Here is a 635-nt window from a genome sequence, read left to right as displayed (position 1 = left end):
GAGAGAGGTGAGTTTAAAAATTGTTGTCAGGATGTGAGCAGGGGACGGCTCAGTCGTTGTCAGCCATTATCCTCCTTGTCATCACCCTCCATGGCTTTCTTTTTTTTTTTTGCCCCCGTGCTTGTGTATCTAAGACAATGAAACAATCCAGATCCTGAGAAGCACAATAACCGGATACATTTTTCTCTTCTGAGTGAACAACCAGCTGTAATACTCGGGACAGGTCAAAGGCACTGCTGCACTAAATTTACAATGACACCCTTTTTGCGAAGGAGATAAGTGCAGACAGAACTTCTACTGTTACGAACTGCTAATGCAGTTATAACACTGACACTGTTCTTTACCTGCAGGGCTGGGTTTCACCTGAGAGGAAGTCCAGTGCTGTGATTAGAGATACTTCGCCCCATAATCACAGAAATGCATGGTTGTTTTGTAATACTGCCATATTAAAAGTACATGGAGACACTTATCATATGTTAACCTAATATTCTGGCCACAATCTAATGATATTCTACATCTATATTCATCTTATCTGATTGTGTTTTGGTGGCAGTTAAGGGATCAGATAGTTTTTCCCTCGGGCAATAAAATGTCAAAATCAATCATACATGAGTAAAACAATATGAATCAATTAC

Source organism: Seriola lalandi, unplaced genomic scaffold, assembly GCF_002814215.2.
Source record: "Seriola lalandi dorsalis isolate HSWRI2012SDOR001 ecotype SW California unplaced genomic scaffold, Sedor1 jcf7180002054998, whole genome shotgun sequence".
Taxonomy (NCBI): domain Eukaryota; kingdom Metazoa; phylum Chordata; class Actinopteri; order Carangiformes; family Carangidae; genus Seriola; species Seriola lalandi.
Note: the sequence above shows the minus strand (reverse complement) of the source record.